We start from the raw sequence: 18232 nt of genomic DNA, 5'->3' as shown, positions 1-18232 counted from the left end.
ATATAGAAGAGCTTCATCACTCTTAAGATCTCTCTCACCCTCCTTTTGCATTCATACCCTCTCTGACCTAACCCTTCATGGGTCATCCATCCTTGTACAGTAGTTTTGTCTTTTTGAGAATATCATACAAATGGAATCATACAACAGGTAACCTTTTGAGACTAGCTTCTTAACATCTATGAGATGGATCCAGGTTGTGGCCTGTATCGATAGTTTGTTCCTTTGTGTTGGTGAGTAATATTCCATTGCGTGGATATTCCATAGTTCGCTCTTTAGTACCTGTTGAGATCTTTTGGGTTGTTGCCAGTTTGGGGTTCTTGTGAATAAAGCTGCTATGAACGTTTGTGTACAAGACTTGGTGTGGACCTATATTTTAATTTCTTTGGGGTACGTGCCTAGGAGGGGAATTGCCGGGTCATCTGGTAAGTATATGTTTAACGTTATAGGAAACTGCTGAACTGCTCTCCAGAGCGGCTGTACCATTTTGCATTCCCAGCAGCAATGGATGAGATTTCCAGTTGCTCCGCATCCATGCCAGCACTTAATATTGTCCATCCTTTAAATTTTAGTCATTGCAGACCATGTCCGATTTGAAATATGTAATCGAGTCTCAGAAAGGCTCAGAGAGTTGTCTAAGGCTCCTTGGCTCTTGGTGGCTCCTTGAATAACAGAGTCCATACCTTTTGACTTAATGGCTGTGAGTATTCTGGATGGTGGCTGTGCTGAACAGCACTGTTGGAGGGTTGTTCCACATGCCATACCAGGAACCAGGAAATATCAGGGCTTATGTGGCAGGGTTAAGGCATATGTCTAGGGATGAAGGAAACAAAGAAAGTAAAACAAAGGAAGTGAGAAAGGAGACAAGACGCACATCCTAGAATTGCAGAGGTAGGAGGGACTAAGCTGCTTCTCCAGCTCCTTCAGTTCAGTTCAGTCGCTCAGTCGTGTCCAGCTGTTTGCGACCCCATGAATCGCAGCATGCCAGGCCTCCCTGTCCATCACCAACTCCTGGAGTTCACTCAGACTCAACGTCCACTGAGTCAGTGATGCCATCCAGCCATCTCATCCTCTGTCGTCCCCTTCTCCTCCAGTCCCTAATCCCCGGCACCCCCCCCCTTATTTTCTCTTTTTAATTTTTATGGTGGCTCAGTGGTAAAGAATCCGCCTACTAATGCAGGAGACACAGGAGACACGAGTTTGATCCCTGGGTCACGAAGATCCCTGGAGGAGGAATCGACAACCCATCAGTATTCTTGCCTGAAAAATCCCATGGACAGAAGAGCCTGGTGGGCTGCATTCCATGGAGTCACAAAGAGTCAAACGCTACTGAAGACACACATAATTGACTTACAGTGTTGTGTTAGTTTTTGGCATACAGTAAAGTGGATCAGTTATACCTCTGTCCACTCTGTTTTATCCATATAGAGCATTACAGAATATTGAGTAGAGTTCCCAGTGTTATACAATAGGTCCTTATTAGTTATCAATTTTACATATAGTAGTGTGCCCCCTTATTTTTACACTGAGGCTCAGAGAGGGGAAGCTGCCTGCCAAATGTCACTCAGCTCACTGGTGCCTCTTGACTGTGTGTGGCCGACAGATGACAGAAGCCACCTTTGTTTCCAGAAGCTTCCTTGGGAGTAACACAGGCTGCTTCCCCTTGGTCCTTAAGGAGTAGAGCTGCAGATGGACACACCTGGTCAGGGTCACCATACTCCTTCGGTGTCTTGGCCTCAGATGTGTTCTGGGTAAGGAGTTGGCTTCAAGGAGGAGCTTGTGCAGAGGGCCACGGCCACAGCTGAAAGCAGAGGGGTGACTTCACAGGGAGGAGGTTGATGGAGGACCAGGCCCTTCTGCTGAGCTGTCCCACCCACCCTCGCGGGGGAAACAGCGCAGCTGTCCTGGAAGGCTGTGGACATGCTTACCCGATTGCAGAATACTTACTTTCGTTTTGAATATCATTTGTTTGGTTGCCACGGCAACGTCAAGTCTCTATTTTAATGTTAACCTGCGTGGCTGCAACTTTCTATATATAAATACTGCTTTGCACAGTGAATTAGCTGATGCCACGGGGAAGCAGCGGATGTGGTGACAGTGGCGGAAAATGACCAGCGTGTCAGTCTTGTAAGAGGAGGGTCTGCGGGGCTGAGGTGAGTGGGCACCCAGGGCGGTGCCACTGGGTTGCGGGGCAGATGCTCGAAGCTCATTGGAGCAGGGTGAGAGCGGAGCCGGGGAGGCAGCCCCCACACCTGCCACACCTGCGGGAAGCGGGGAGGCAAGTCCTTCTTGGACGGCCTCCTGCTGGGTGGGGGCAGTGTGAGTCTTCAGCTTCCCCACAAATTCCCCCTTCCTCTTTCCTTCACTGAGTCTTGCCCACTGGGGGACCTGAGGCTCCTGAAAGAGGAGCTAGCCCCTGGGCAGAGTGGTGTCTGCAGTGAGCTGAGTGCTGCGTCAGTTTTCCTTGTTTTAACTTTGACCTGGTTCCCCTTTCTGGAACTTCGCCTCCTCTGTTTAGCCTTTTCTTCCTTCCCTGTTGGGGCTGGGTGGCTCCAGTGGTGCAGGTAGAATAGTCAGGAGAAGCCTGGAAGGGACCTTGGGAGTCGGCTGGTTCGACTCCCTCGCCTCTAGATGAGGGCGAGGCCCAGAGAGGCACACGCCCTGTCTGTGTCACACAGCCGGCCAGAGAGGCTGGGGCGGGAACCAGGTCCCCCAGGATCTTCTGACTTGGGGACCCGTGCCCACTGTGGGCACTTCTGCCATGGGGTCAGGATGGCTGAGGGTATACACACCAGGTTGTAAAGAGGGGGTGCATTACTCGAGGGTGCTCCTTTCTTAAGTCACAAGTTGAGGGGGCATGTAAGGAACCCAGGATTACATAACAGGATCAGAAGCCATTAAGGCTTCAGGAAAGAGCATGGAAGCTGGAGTCTGGAAAACTTGGATTCAGTGGATTCAGCCACTTCCCGTGTGACAACTGTGTCCACTCTTCCAAGGCTGGATTTCCCCGGGAGTATGGGCATCTCTTCCCCAACACTGTTGTGGAGGGTCAGTGTCCCAGCTGGTGTGGATCTGTCGATGGCAGCACTGGGGCCCTGATGGGGGTACAGTGCCTCTGAGGACGAGGGGGTCGGAAACCACGAGCATCCACGCGGCTCCGTTCCCCAGTGATGAGGACAGGCTGCCGCCAGCAGCAGAGGGCTTTGCTGGAGGTTGGGTTTCGGGTATGCCTTGAAATGCACTACAATTTTATCATCATTTAGAAAGTGTCATCTGGGCACCCTCTTCCATGATATCAAACATCCAACCAATATTTTAAGTGCACTAGATCCCAAGACTTGGACCCTGTTCTTTTTCCTTTCTTTATTTTTCTTTGGTTATACCATGTGGCTTCTGGGATCTTAGTTCCCCAGTCAGGGATCAAATCCGGGCTTATAGCAGTGAAAGCACAGAGTTGTAACCACTGGACAGCCAGGGAATTCCCAACTCTTTTTATTATTTTTTAAAAGATTTTATTGGAGTATAGTCGCTTTACAATGTTGTGTTATTTTCTACTGTACAGCAAAGCACCAACTCTGTTCTTAAAAAGAGGAAATGTGTACAGTCGTAATCCTGGGTGCCCACAAGTGGTGTACAGTCTGGGGCCGAGAGATTGGAAATGACGAGCTTGCGGCCCAAGAAAGTACAAAATGAGGGAATCCCTTGCAGGAATTTATGATAGAGAGTGGGGGTGGGAGTGTCAAGGGGGGAATTTAGAAAGAGGAGCTGTCGAGACCAGATAAAGCAGTGTTTCTTAAAGCAGGCATCACTAGCCACCCTGTGTCTATAACCTGTATTAACCAGCATGGAAAAGAGGGGAAAACAGCAGAGTGCATTGCATGTTGTAAAAGCAAGTATTGCTTCATGAAACTTTTGCTTTGCATGTATATTGGGTTGTGAAATAAAATGTGCTTATTACTCCGGGTCAAATTTTCAAAACAGACCAAAAAATGACAACTGCTGGCCTAGAGAGGTGACCTAGTGAGCCTGAAGTCTCCTGTGGGTGGCTGGGAGGGGATGTCCTTTTCAAGGAAGAGCTAGAAGGAGGAAGGATGGGTTCTCAGTGGGGAGAACCCCACGCAAGCATTGTCTTGAGACGCTGGGGTGATGCAGTGGGCAGTTCAGATGGGGACAAGCAGGCCAGCTGGGAGGCGTGAGGTCAGGGGACCAGAGGTGGCATCCCCTTCTCCCAGGACCTGAGGGCAGAGTTCCCTTTGGGCAGATTGGGAAGGATACCTGTGATCCTTGCCCACTCCCCCTGCACCCTCCCCAGCGGTCCCAAAACACACATTCCCCTGCCCCGGAGCCTCGCAGAGCTCTGCACTGCTTACACGAGGAAGGAATCCAGCCACCCCCCCCCCCCCCAGGCACCATGCTCCCAGAGTGCTGGCTCCCCAGCTGCTCAGTATGTGATCCTGTGGGGGAGGTGGATCTCTGCTCACTCGAGCAGCTGTGTCATCCACCTTTATACCCGATGGATGTGCATCATGCCTCCCCAAGGCTGTGGTACCGATTCACTTTCTCTTCCTCCTGTTCCATACTTGGCTTTGCCTCTGAACGCCTTCTCTGCCTCCCTGCCCAGCTGGTGATGCATGCCTCTCTCCTTAAGCTGTATGTCAGCTTCCTTATTCACTGCCTCCCCTTCCAAACCTTCTCATCAGCTGTTGAGGCACCATTTTTCCATAGACAGAGTAGCATGGATTTTCCAGGGTCCACCCTGCTGGTTCCCAAACCTCATCCCGTGCCTTTCTTCCAAAGAAGGTTGGAGCCAGGCTGGGGTGCTCAGCTCTGGGCGAGATGTAATTGGTCACACGTTTTCAGCCCTTGGAAGCTGTGTCCTGATACCCCAGAAGTTGGTATTCAGTTCACCCACCAGGTGTGTTAGTAGTAAGAGGTCTTAGCAAGAGGGTGACTAATACAGGGGTTTGTTGTTCAGTCGCTCAGTCATGTCTGACTCCCTTGCTGCCCCATGGACTGCAGCCAGCCAGGCTCCTCTGTCCATGGGATTTTTTTCCCAGGCAAGAATACTGGAGTGGGTTGCCATTTCCTCCTCTGGGGGCATCTTCCAAACCCAGGAATGGAACTCGTGTCTCCTGCATTGGCAGGCGGATTCTTTACCACTAAGCCACGTGGGAAGCCCTAATACAGGGTAAAAGTGCTAATTATACCTTTAGTCTAGGATGGTGGTATTCAGTTCTTTAACACGAGGGCACCCTCTCTTCAAATGACTGTTTATGCAGGTCCACAACAATTAAAACCAGGAGCTACACACTGGTGGCCGGTGGGAAAACTCCAGGGGCTTTTGGTGGTGGTTTTGTTTTTGTTTCCGCCTATGGTTTCATTTAAAAGTTTTTGAGTTGATTACCAACCTCCAAAAATCTACAGATTTTATAGTAAGAATTCAAATCTCCAGCCTCTCTTGCAAAAAAAAAAAAAAAAAGACTAGTTTAGACGACACTGACCCCACTGTCCTGCCTGGCATCAATATGCTGATGATGATGGAGGGTGTTCTAGTTTGACCCAGTCCCCACCCATCCCTATTGATCGCCAGCACTGAAAGCCATAATGAAACAGTTGCCAGTATTTGTGTGATGTTTTTCTTAGGGTTCAGTTCAGTTTAGTTCAGTCGCTCAGTCGTGTCCGACTCTTTGCGACCCCATGAATCGCAGCACGCCAGGCCTCCCTGTCCATCACCAACTCCCGGAGTTATATGAAATAGACCCTGCACCCATGTGTGTGAAAAGAAAGCAAGTGAGAGGGCCAGTGGTTTCCAAGAAAATACTAAAGAATCTTATTTTGAAAGTGAATTTATCAATCTCCTGAAGATGAATTTTTAAGGAATAGACTTAGAACAGGTGCTTTTTTTCTTTGCCTTGAAATCAGTGGTTCTCAAAGTGTGATGCCTGAACTAGCCGTCGTATCCCTGAGGATTTTGTTCAGAAATGCAGGTCATTAATGGTGCTTCCCAGACCTGCTGATTCAGAAACGCTGAGGGTGGAGCCCAACGGTCTGTGTTCTGATGGCCCTGCTGAAGAAGCTGAAGGCTGAGGGCCACTGCTCTGAGGCTCAGAGCACAGACAGGCTTCCAGCACCCTGTGTTGTCACTTTCCATCCTTTTAAGACCCAGAAGGGAAGAAAGGCAGGGATCCCTGACCGAAGAGAAGGAGTTGAAGGTTTCACCTGACGCCGCTCCAGGCAGAGTTCTGCGCATGTCATGAGGGCAGGAGGGGTGCCTCTGGCTACAGAATCTCCACAAATCCCAGTTTCCTTTTGTCCAGCACGTCCATCTCTGCATCCCATTGGGGACAGTCGTGGTGAGGAGCCCTAATGCCTTTGACCATCCTGGGAAGATGCATAGTCACTGGGCTGTCTTCCCAGGGAAACAGCAGCGTGTGACCCCAGCAAACAAGGCCCAGGAATGAATGACATGGCGAGGGCCCAGATTGGCTGAAACTTACCATAGATGACCAGGCATGCACAGGCTGGGAGTCCTTAGGTGGAAATGTTAATAATATACCCGTGCTTTTAACACTCAGAGGTAAGAGCCCATCACAGATGTATATTTCAGTTCTCTCCTTGGTAACTCAGGCTGCTGTCATCGTAGCTGATCACTTGGCTTCTGCCCGCTTTCTCTCTGGGTAAAGGCTTTAATGACTTCAGTGGACAGCCTAAGTGAGCCAAGAGAGTACATTTTTTCCCGAGTGCCTTTACTTGAAGGGCACTAGGCCTGTGAGATGCTTGTTTCAGAGACCCTGACGGAGCCACTGATGACTTCTTTGCCCCCGGCCCGTTTTGTTCATTTATGATTTGGGGGCCCCCGCAGCTTGTGGTATGTAAGAGCCCTCCCAGCATAAAATAGGTAAACACACAGGCTGTGTGTCTGCCTCTGCCTTCTGCCTTCCCCCTTCCTCTCTTCCCCTTCCCCTCCCCTTCATGCCCTGGTGACCCTGGAAAATTAAGAAACCCACTTTCTTAGTGGGCTGACAGTCTTACTCGGAAACTGAAGGAGCTCCATTGATTCAGCAGTACTTGTTGGGTGCATTTTCTTTGTCTGGGGACAGAGTTGAGTAGGACTCTGTTCATGTTCTCAGGAACCTCGGGTGAATAAGCCGTGACGACCACTCATCATCGACCCCCGAACAAGGCAGCCGTGGCAGTGATGAGAGGATCAGGCCAGGGGGAGGGGAGGTGGGGCTGGTGAGGTGGGGGTTAGGGGGGGACATCTCCTGGGAGACAGCAAGAAGTGAGAAGGCTGGCCCACCAGACAGAGCAAGATGGATCTCCATGCTGGCTGGAGCATGCTGGCCAGGATGAGCCTGAATTCATGGAGGAACCGGGGAGATGACTGGGGTCAGGTGGGCAAGCATCCACCTTGAAGACAGGACACTGGGCTCAAACCAGTTCTGTGTCTTGTTAGTGGTAAGACCTTGGTTTATTTGATTCTAAAATGAAAATGATTTGATTATAAAATGAATACTTCTCTCCCAGGATTCTTGTAAAGGTCACATAAGCCACAATAGATATGTTACTGACCCACGATTGACAGCACTTAAGCGAGGAAGAGCTCCAGAGAAGATAAGGACAAACGGTGAAGTGCAGAGAGGGAATCGATTTTGCGGGGAAAAGAGACCTGGTCCTTTGTCCTCCTTGTTATCCAACGTGTGTGCTCAGTCATGTCTGACTCTTTGTGACCCCATGGACTGTAGCCAGGGTCCTGTCTCCATGGAATTTCCCAGGCAAGAATACTGGAATGAGTAGCCATTTCCTTCTCCCAATCTAGGAATCAAGCTGGCATCTCCTGCATTGCAGGTGGATTCTTTACCACTGAAGTCAGGGTTGGAAGCATTCTCTCCAGGTGTCCTGGCTGGTGGCAACAATTCAAATGAAGACGCATGCGGGCCCCTTTGGGAAGGTAGCCAGGCCCTTGTGTAGGGCCTTGTGTAGGTGGGTTCACAGCTCTTGTGCACGGCCGTGTCTGTTTCTTGATCTGGTTTGCTGGCAGTCACCAGCTTCCCAGGAACTCTGGTGATGTAGGTGTTTCTAGGCCCCGGATTATAGTGGCCCCTTCTGCTGGTCCCCAAAATCCTAGTCTTGCCCCATGGAGCATGCTGATTCCCTGTCACGTGCTGTTCTTCTTTCTCCTTCAGCGAGCTTGGTCTGTGTCAGGAAGGTCATACGGTGTCACTCTGAGAGGTTAGCCCGCAAGCTGTGCAGCAGGAGTGACTCAGCGTTGGGGACCTCAGCTGATGAGTTTCCTAAAGGTTGCTCAGTGATTTCATGGGGATGGGACAGTACAGGAGCACAGTTGATAATTACAAAGTTTCTTCCATCATTTTTGCCCTCTTATTCAGTCTTTGCAAGAATTTTGTGCAGGGGGTGGTGGTATTTCCGTTTTTGCATGTGGAAAAGAAAAAGAGTTTCAAAGAGGTGAAGTGACTTGCCTGAAGTTATATGGCTGGTACGCTGTAGAACTTACACATGAACTTCCTCTGCCCTGGCTGAAGGTTAGAAGCTAGGTTTAAGGACAAGCAGAGGCGTGTCTGTGGGCATCCAAGTGGTTTGTGGGGGTTGCCTCTTCTCTTTCTTATCCGTGTCCACAGCCCAGACATCGTGCATAACCTTCTTTAGGGAGCCCCCTTCACGAAGCGGAGCCTGCGGTTCCTCGAAGCCTCTGGAATCTTCCAGGCCTCCTTGTTGGAATGGAGCTTTGCATTTCAATGAGTGGAAAAAAAATAAGCAGAAGAGGCTTTGCCAAAAGGGAAAATCAAGTGCGTTTATGACTCCTCTTTGTGTGCACAGATGTTTCCTCCCGGGTCACCCCCCCTTTGCGGGGACTCACTGGCCACAAACAGATGGGAAGTGGCTCAGGGTTGAGCTGAGAGCCAGACTTGTTGGCAAAGGTCTTCTTGCATGGAGCCGTGTGGGGGTCAGCCTGGGGAGGGGTCCTACGTGGGGTTTGGGTTCTGCCATGCCATCTGGCCGGACCTAGTTCTCCAGCCCTGATGGCAACATTAGCACCAAGGCTTAGGGCCAAAGATCGAGGAGGAGGCTTGACATCCAACCTCAGTCTGCCTCTGAGCCTCGGTTTCCCCGTCTGTAAAATGGCAACATGAGGTTAAGTTATCTCTACAGTCCTTCTGATCTCTTAATTTTTGTGTCAGCCCTGCATTGGTTGAATAAGTTCTTTACTGTTGCTCATTTTGTCTTAGTTCATTTTCTTAAAAATAAAGACACCCCCCCCCACCCCAAATCTCCCTGTCATTTGAAAGATAACACTATGAACACTAATCTGATAAATAGTTTTCCTTTTAGGGGATGGCAAACGAGGTGGGATATGTCAAGGGGGATTTTATTAGCAAATGTTATCTAAATATTTTGTATTCCCTGGTGGCTCAGCGGTAAAGAACCTGCCTGTCGATGTAGGAAGTTCGAGTTTGATCCCTGGGTTGGGAAGATCTCCTGGAGAAGGAAATGACAACCCACTCCAGTATTCTTGCCTGGGAAATCCCATGGACATAGGAGCCTGGCAGGCTGCAGTTCATGGGGTTGTAAAAGAGTCAGATATGAGTTAGCAACTGAAACAACAACAATAAGTGAGATGGGATATATCGAGGGAGACTTTATCAGCAAATATCTAGATATTCTGCATAAGGCTATATGCATGCATTAACTCATAATGAAATAAGTTAAAGAGTTTTTTTAAATGCACTTAAAATGAATATGCTCATTATAGAAAACTTGGAAAATGCAGAAATAAGAAAAAATAGTTAGCATTCTTTTCTGTTTTTTTCTTTGCTGTGCATATTTGTCTACATAATTGGGATCATATGGTACATTTAACATTGTATATGCTGATTTGGGGGGAAGGCACTATTTACGACTACATCTTTAAAATAAAGAGGAATTTTTAATTTTTAAAATTAAGAACTCAAAATTTTGAACGTGATAAAATAAATTGCAACAGCTAGAGGAATCCCACAAAACAAAGAGAGCCTTTGTAACATTTTCATGTGTTTCCTTTGTGCTCTGCTTGGAGTTGGGGGGAGCGTTATTTTCCGTGGTTGAGATCATGCTGCATACTCTCATTTCTAAAACTGGAACCACTCAGAGAAGATGATATAAAAGAGGGTTTTGATGGCAGAAAGCACTGGCTATTGGGGGGTTTATGAGTCTTTCCTGTTTAAGGGTGTGGAGGAAGATTTGGTTCATTCAGTGTGAGTTTTAAATGTGCAAAAGATCATCACCCAAGTTCTTTGGCAGAGAAAGTGGCCCCTGTGATGCTCCCACATCACTTGGACCATGGTAGATGAAGAAACAATGACTTTTTGTTGGGTGTGTCTCCCAGCGCAGCATCCTCAAAGCTTCAGTAGCTGCTCCCCCCAGCCATCGGCTTGTGCTTGGACAGAAAAGGTGGCATCAGTTACTGATGCGCCCCACATGTGGCCAGAGGCTTCGTCTGTACTGGCCTTAAAGGATGTTGCAGGAGAAACTTGTATCATAGTTCCAGGATGGGAGGAAAGCTGCAGACGAGGACCAAGGGAAATACTCGGTACCAAACCTCACAGCTGGACAGTGTCCCAGACTGCACAGTTGGTTGGATTTCTGAGTTGGGGGGCAGTGCACTAAGAAATGCATCTAGGAGGTTTCCCTGGTGATCCAGTGGTTAAGATTTTGCCTTCCAATGCAGAGGTGGAGGTTTGATCCCTGGTCGGGGAGCTGGGATCCCACATGCCTCGTGGCCAAAAATCCAAGGCATGAAACAGAAGCAGCGTTGTAACAAATTCAACAGACTTCAAAAATGGTCCACATTAGGGAAAAAAAAGGCATTTATATGGTTATTCCCCTGGCAGCATCTTCTTAATTTTGATTTCTCTCTCAATGTCTAAAGAGTAAGTGGGTGGTGTCTTCAACTTGCATGTCTCCAGGAACATTCCTGTTTCTTTCATGACAAATATTAATCTAACTCAGCTGGATATGTACATCTTGAATGCCTTAACTTTTTGGACAGAAACTCACATTTACAGCTCAGTCTTTTCCATCATTCAGCAAATGTTTATTAGACACAGGGATGAACAAAACCATGGTCATGCCCATGAAACTTTGACCTCAGTAGGATGTGTCTTCTAGCACTTTCAGATGGTCCATGCCAGGCCCTGGTGAGCTGTGAGCGAAACAAATCCTTCCCCACATGGAGCTTTTTATTCTAGCGAGAAGTATTCTCTGACTGTGAGTAGGAGCAGAGGAAAAGTCTGGAGAAGGACTGATTTCCTAAATAGCATTTCTCTTGTGCTTGTTGGTGTGCATGACTTTTTATTATGTTTTATTTTTGTCATTGATTGTTTATTTTAATATATTTGTTCTGGTCTTTTCTAATGGAATACTACTTAAACTTACATTGATTCATTATATCCTTGCTTTCTGGGCTTTTCAGTTTTGGGTGATCCTTTTAAGTTTACTTTGCACTTTGAAGTGAAGTGAAGCGAAGTGAAGTCGCTCAGTCGTGTCCAACTCTTTGCCACCCCGTGGACTGTAGCCTACCAGGCTTCTCTGTCCATGGGATTTTCCAGGCAAGAATACTGGAGTGGGTTACCATTTCCTTCTCCAGGGGATCTTCCCGACCCAGGGATAGAACCTGGGTCTCCTGCATTGGAGGCAGGCACTTTAACCTCTGAGCCACTTTACTGATTTAATATGTTTATTTATCCACAGCTGCTAATGTGGCTTTAAATGCGCAGTTTTCATAGAATCATTTCCTCATCCCTTTTCTTCGTCATGTCATCCTTTCTGTTTTGCCTGTTTTTTTCCATTACAGTTTTTCTGTTCCTCTCTCAGAGGTCACAACTTCTTACATTCTAGCAGTTTCCTGCCATTTTAAATTACTTTTTGAATTACTTTCTGAGATGTGCTCTTCCTTTGGGCCTTTGGGATGGTGTTTCCTCACTCATTTCCCATGTGTTTCCCCTCCGTTTAAACTTTCTTAACAAGGCAGGATCTATGTAGACTCTGTGTTATACCAAGAGAGTATAGATCGTCTGCCACAGGCTCTGGCACTCTGTAAACTTGGGGGAAGGTGGAATCCCTTTTCGCGTTTGCTCACCTGCAGGTTCAGTGGTGTACCTACATCTCCCAGTCCGGTTCTTGTTTTCAGATGGCTGTCACCTGCTGCATTGTTCCTGTACTGCCTGGTTCTGTGCTCTTCCAAATGGGTGGAGGGCATGAGAAACCCAGCCTCGCCCCATCCCCACACACTGCTGCCAGGGCCCCCCCCAGACTTGACCTGTGGGACCCATACTTCTCCCAATAACCGACACCCCTCCCAGGCCCTGCACCCGCCTGCACCGCCTGCTGGCTCATTTTCCGGGCATCTCTGTGACGAAATGGGTGGTGGAGAAGGAGGAGCAGCCCTCAGGCTGCTTCTGAGCTGCAGGGGCTGACTGTTCAGTGCTCAAGAGGGCGCAGATCCTGTGTATCACATCAGGACCCCAGAACGATGAAGGTGTCAAGTGCATTTCAGATTAGACACAGAGCAGTGAAGGTGTGAAGGGCCGTTTCCCCTTTCATAATTAGTCTGTGCTTTGTAAGGTTTTCTCCATTCACTCCACTGGCCTTAAGGGTGATTGTTGTTCAGCCACTAAGGTGAGGTCAGGTGTCAGGTATCTGACTCTTTGCAACCCCATGAACTGCAGCACACCAGGTTTCCCGGTCCTTCACTATCTCCCGGACTTTGTTCAAACTCATGTCTGTTGAGTTGATGATGCCATCCAACCATCTCATCCATCTCATCCTCACCCTTCTTCTCCTGCCCTCAATCTTTCCCAGCATCTGGGTCTTTTCCAGTGAGTCAGCTCTTCGCATCAGGTGGCCAAAGTATTGGAGCTTCAGCTTCATCATCGGTCCTTCCAGTGAATGTTCAGTGAAATTTCCTTTAGGATTGACTGGTTTGATCTCCTTGCAGACCAAGGGACTCTCAAGAGTCTTCTCCAACACCACAGTTTGAAGACATCATTTCTTCGGCGTTCAACCTTCATGGTCCAACTCTCACATCTGTACATGACTACTGGAAAGCCCATAACTTTGACTATACAGACCTTTGTCAGAAAAGTGATATCTCTGCTTTTTAATACACTGTCTAGGCTTGTCATAGCTCTTTTTCCAAGGAGCAAGCATCTTAAAAGTTCTGGAGGATTTTTTCCTTGGATTCTGATTGCCACTATTTTTGGATTTTTCGTAGCTTAGGTGGGTTTTATCTTTTCCTCTTATTGCCACTTTAGCCCAAGGTTGACAGAAGTGTTCACGGGGCTCCTGCCAATGCCCCTTCCCACGGGAAGTCCCCTGCATCCCTCTACTGTCCTCTTGGTGCTCCCTGTGGTGATTCAGGCCCACACCAGGGCCCTCATTCCTGCAGTTGTGGTTCTGTGGTCACTAAAGAATTCCAGTTTGGTTTTCTGGGATTCAGAAAAGAACCTCCTAAACCACTGCCTGGTTGCTGCGTACTGGTTTTACACATAGCCTGAGAGTATGTTTCTCCAACTGGGCTGAGTTTACAACTAAGGATATACAAAATGATCTTAGATGATGATCATTAAGTTTTTAAGTTCCACTGATTTCACTGTGTAATATAAAAAGGAATCCAAACCCAATCAAATCCATGGTTTTTAGATATTATTGCTTTGGGCCAAGCTAAATTCAGGTTCCACGTAAGTCTGTAAAAAAGCAATTAAGGAGGGACTTCCTTGGCGGTCCAGTGTCTAAGAATCCACCTTCCAATGCAGGGGACCAGGGTTTGATTCTTGGTCAGGGGAACTAAGATCCCACTTGCTGGAACTACTGAGCCCACACGATCTAGAGCCCATCCTCCACAATAAGAGAAGCCTGCGTGCTGCAATGAAGACTCTGCAGCCAAAACAACGCCACCTACCAATTAAGCAAATCATAGTGTAGCTGATGCATGATGATGGAAAAGATTTGATAGCAGAATGTGAGTGACTGAGGTCTGGGAGATGCTAGGTGGGGGATCCCATAGGTCTAAACTGGATCTGTTAGGAGGCCTTTTAGACAAACCAGGTGCCATTTCTGATTATGTCCACCTGATCTGGGGACTCCTTTATGATGGGGACACATCTCCCTTAGGAGGGGCCTTGGACCCCACCATGTTGAATGCAAGGAACTGGCTGCCAGTCACTTCACAGGAGACATTGTGTGGCCAGGTAGGCTGGGCTGGCCACTCTCTACATTCAGCCACGTCCTCTTTGCTTTCTTCTGAGGAACTTCTCTCTGAATGTTCCCTCGCTTCGCTGTGCATCCTCAGGCTCACTGACACCTTGTCTGCCCGTGTTCAGATTTCCATACCCACCTTACTTCCATATTCCTCTTTCTGAGATTAGCAGGGGAAATAGCCTCTCTGTAGTCAGCAAGCGCCTTTTTCATTATCTCACGTGGACACTTAACTCCACATTTCTTCTTAAGATCCCCTCCACATCACTTCCTGTGACTCTGATTCTCAGAACCTGCATCCATCCATTCCCCATCATGTAGCCCCTGCATGTGAGGCACTGGGCCGCTTTAGAGGGGGAACAGATTAAGACCTGGGTTTTTTTCTTTGCCTTTAAGAGTCCCGAGAGAGGCCCATGGAGACGGAGGGCATGGAGGTGGGATGGATGCATTCTCCTGCCACTTGAATGTGATACCCCCTCCTTCCACCCCAGTAGGTTCCCCTGTGCATCCTTTCTGCATGAACTCAGCATTGACCTGGAGCAGCAGTGCCCAGTCTTTTTGGCACAGAGTTTCCTGGAAGACAGTTTTTCCACAGACTTGAGTAAGGAGTGGTTTGGGGATGATTCAAGTGCATGACGTTTATTTCACACTTCACTTCCGTTATTATTACATTGGCTCTACCTCAAATATTCAGGCTTTAGATCCTGGAGGTTGGGGATCCCTGACCTATAGGATTTCACCATCATCTCCATGCAGGTGCTCCAGTTCCATGTGCTGGACCCAGTGATCACTTTGAACTTGGACGTGTCAACAACAGACTCCACCACGACCCCCCAAATGGCTCTTAATGGCTGGATCACTGGGCGACTGGCTCTAGCTTCCCTTGCTCCCTTTGGAGTCAACTTTTACTATTTCTCCTTCCCGTGACGTCTCACCAGTTACCGAAGCTTATTCTACTTCTTACTTAGTGTCTTCCTGCTCCAGTCAAGGCCTTCTTTTCATCGCTGCTGTCCGGCAAATTCTGTATCTTCTGAGGAGCCACCCCTCCGCCTCCCAGATGCAAGTGCTCTGCCCTCCTCTGGATTCTGAAAGATCCTGTTGTCCACCAACTTATCAGTTGGTGCTCCTTACAGACTCCTCTGTATGGTTCTTCTCTTTTTTCTTTAACACTTGGTGTTTGTCTGTGGCTTATTACCTTCCAAATTTTTAGAAGTCCTATCCTACATGTAATACTTGGCGTGCGTCATCCACAGCATTCAGGAAAGGTTCATTAGTAACTTATTAGTTGCTTGATGGATCAGGTGCATTCTTCCCTGGTGGCTCAGATGGTAAAGCATCTGCCTGTAATGTGGGAGACCCAGGTTCAATCCCTGGGTCGGGAAGATCCCCTGGAGAAGGAAGCCAAGGGGCTGCATATAGGGTGCTGGGGTGTCTTTGAGACGCTGTACTATAGAGACTCCACAGGCTGGTGAATAATTTCTCCCTTCATCACTTTGAAGCATTTAGAAAAAGTGAGTCATCACCATCCCCAGATGTTCTTTCTTATTAATTATCATTACAAGACAACACACTTTGTCCAACAGGGGTCCCTCAGCAAATGTGGCCTATTTTGGTTGACAGAGTTCAGCTTGACTGAAAAAAATAACAAGTACAGGACGGTTGGTTGCATCTAACTCCATTCAACTTAGGGAAAATAAAGCTTGGTGGAAATGATTGTGGGTCCTTTTGCTTTTGGATCATGGGGCTCCATAGGTAGAGACATATTTATTTTCAGGGACCAGAAGGAAATGAACAATTTGTGCTTTTTCACAGCCAACTGTAATGGTAGAGGACTATTCGTAAAGCAAAAGAAATATGACTTCTGGATTGAATGCTAGGATAACCCCAAAGAGGAAACCTATTAGAATGTGTATATGAGTAAATGTTAACTTGGGTGAATCCCAAAGACCAAAATCTCTGCAGAACTTTTATTTCTGCTCTATCTAATTCAGGTCAGAGCAGATCAACCTCCTGGATTATAATGGTCCAGAAGGGGCCCTTGCCTCTGGCTGGAGAACCGCCATGATGGTGATTTCTGTGTTGCTTACGTCAAGGCATTATTGTCTGTGGTTGTATCAGCTCGTCTTTGTGGTGCAAGGTCAGAGCCGCATTGGGGCTGAATGGCCTGAAAAGGGTCCCCTCTTTGCTGTTATAAAAACAGGAAGTCATGGGCTGTAAAAACTTCCATTGACATTTTAATTCCAGAAAAACCAGAGGGCTGGCACTTCCCTGGTGGTCCAATGGCTAAGAATCCACCTTCTAATGTAGGGGGCCCAGGTTGGATCCCTTATCAGAGAACTAGATCCCACATGCTGCAGTGAGGAGTTTGCATGCTGCAAGTAAAGATCCTGCATACTGCAATGAAGTTCGAAGATCCTGAATGCCGCAACTGAGTCCTGGCATGCTGGAGGAGGTTGCCATGCCTTCCTCCAGGGCATCTTCCCATCCCAGGGATGAACCCAGGTCTCCTGCATTGCAGGCAGATTCTTTACCATCTGAGCCACCAGGGAAGCCCAGCCAAATAAATAAATACATGTATTTTTAAAAATCAACCCCAGAGGGCTTGAAGATAAGGGTCTTGGCTGTCTAGGTGCAAATGAAGTTTCCTCTCATCTTCTCCTGGGTGGGAGCCCATTTCCAGGAGCAGAGAAGGACCTTGCTTTGTATTCCAGGGCATCGCTGGTCCCACAGCTCAAGGTGTGGGTTTGCGCCTGGTCTTCCCTTCCAGCCACAGAAAGGAGATAATCCAGCAACCAGGGGAGGACCCTCACCTCTGGATATGTGCTCACTTCTTTCAGTGGCTGGTTTGGGACCATTTCACAAATGTAGATATAAGCCTATGTATAGACTGCGTGCATGCCATGTGCTCAGTCGTATCCAGCTCTCTGCGACCCTGTGGACTGTAGCCTGCCAGGCTCCTCTGGCTAGGGGATGACCCAGGCAAGAATACGGGAGTGGGTTGCCATTTCCTTCTCCGGGGGAATCTTCCTGTCCCAGGGATTGAACCCAGGTCTCCCACATTGCAGCCAGATTCTTTACCATCTGAGCCACCAGGGAAGCCCAACGAGTGTTATCTCATTGTGGTTGGAATTTGCATTTCCCGGTTTCCCTAATGACTAGAGACATGAATGTTGTTTCACTCACTTATTGGCCATTTGTGTATCTTCTTTAGAGAAATATCCTTGTAAATTCGGGTTGTTTGTTTTTTGTTGTTGAGTCTAAACTTTTTTGTGTCCAGGGAAGCTGCAGTGCCGACTCCTTCAGCCCCTGCTGATGATAACAACATCAACAGTAATAACTCACATCTCCCCCGCACTGTGCTAAGTATTTACATGGATTCTCTCCCCCATTTAATCCTCACAACAACCTTTTGGAAGAGGTACTCTTTCTCTTTCACAGTTGAAGGAACCAAAGTTTAGAGGTCTTGCCCTGTGTGTCACAGCTGGTAAGCAGTGAACCAGAAAAGACATGACCTTGATCAGACTGTGTCCCTAGTGAATAGGACTGATGTCCCAGCCCCAGCCAAGGGCTGGCATTGAAACCTACTTAGACACTTCATTCATGTGTTTGAGAGAAGTGATGATTTATAGGAAACCACCCAGTCCTTTTTTTCCAAAGAGTCAACTCTTCACATGAGGTGGCCAAAGTATTGGAGTTTCAGCCTCAGCATTAGTCCCTCCAATGAATACCCAGGACTGGTCTCCTTTAGCATGGACTGGTTGGATCTCCTTGCAGTCCAAGGACTCTCAAGAGTCTTCTCCAACACCACAGTTCAAAAGAATCAAATCTTCGGCGCTCAGCTTTCTTCACAGTCCAACTCTCACATCCATACATGACCACTGGAAATACCATAGGCTTGACTAGACGGACCTTTCTTGGCAAAGTAATATCTCTGCATTTTAATATGCTATCTAGGTTGGTCGGGATTGGGGGCAGGAGGAGA

At 47.9% G+C, this 18232-nt stretch overlaps 1 protein-coding gene across 4 annotated transcripts in view; it reads left to right on the top strand.

Moving 5' to 3' along the window:
- The window catches only part of GAS7 (growth arrest specific 7), a 203839-nt gene that overhangs the window by 87529 nt on the left and 98078 nt on the right, over positions 1–18232 (top strand). Inside the window, exon 1 of one of the 4 annotated variants that reach the window (XM_018064653.1) lies at positions 1966–2150. The exons of the other annotated variants lie outside the window; for them this stretch is intronic. The gene's annotated coding sequence lies outside the window, so the exon portion shown is untranslated. Of the gene's footprint in view, positions 1–1965; positions 2151–18232 lie in introns of those variants that run through there. 4 annotated transcript variants of the gene reach the window in all.

Source organism: Capra hircus, chromosome 19 (genome assembly GCF_001704415.2).
Source record: "Capra hircus breed San Clemente chromosome 19, ASM170441v1, whole genome shotgun sequence".
Classification (NCBI taxonomy): Eukaryota; Metazoa; Chordata; class Mammalia; order Artiodactyla; family Bovidae; genus Capra; species Capra hircus.
This window is presented reverse-complemented; position numbering and strand designations above follow the sequence as displayed.